This window comes from Orycteropus afer, unplaced genomic scaffold (assembly GCF_000298275.1).
Source record: "Orycteropus afer afer isolate SDZICR_OR568_19922 unplaced genomic scaffold, OryAfe1.0 scaffold00747, whole genome shotgun sequence".
NCBI lineage: Eukaryota > Metazoa > Chordata > Mammalia > Tubulidentata > Orycteropodidae > Orycteropus > Orycteropus afer.
Genome location: NW_006922334.1, coordinates 294,572 through 295,365, shown reverse-complemented (window position 1 = coordinate 295,365; position 794 = coordinate 294,572).

The window sequence follows — 794 nt, the reverse complement described above, 5'->3', positions numbered from 1 at the left end:
TCTGTCTCTCAATCCTTTGAAGATACCTAAATATAATTCTTTTGAATTCCTTATCAGGGAGTTCCAATGCTGCTTCTTCCTCAGGGATGTATTTTGGGTCTGTATCGTGGTCCCTTGTTTCTCCTGCTTTACCTTGCTTCTTTGTGTGGACTGTGATGCTCTGTTGTCTCTGAGGCATTGTGATGTTTTTGTGTTTATATATTAAATTGGTGATCATATGTTGGAGTGACTTGCCCACAATTTTCTTTTTCTTTGTTTTGTTTTTATGTTATCTATACAGGCAGGGTACTGTGCTGTGCTCCTCTATTCACTAGTTGACAGCACTTATACACTCAACACTTGTCTCCTTTCCTTTGTCAGCCTCTCGTATGTCCTTGCTGACCCTTGCAAACAGAGCCTGTTCTTGGATCCCTGGAATGCGAATGCTCTCACTTTAAAATCCAAAATGGTTGCCACTTGTAAACATTCAAAATGGCTGCACTCTCAGTCACTTTAAATATTCAAAATGGCTGCCACATGTAAACAATCAAAATGGCTGCACCCTCTGGTCAGCAGGCTCAGGTTGCCTCCCTCCTTGCTGTTTGCCTTCCTAGATATAGGCCACCAGAGCAGTTGTCCTTGCAGCCCTTGGTGACCAGGACTGATCTTTAGGTTAATTCTCAGTTCCCAACACCAATTGGAAATATTCAGGCTGTTGGTCTTGTCGGAGTAGCTGACAGTCTGCAGCTCCAACTGTCTCTGAACTCACTGTTTTCGTTCAGATTTTTCCACTAGTTGGTGCTTAATTCACTTCT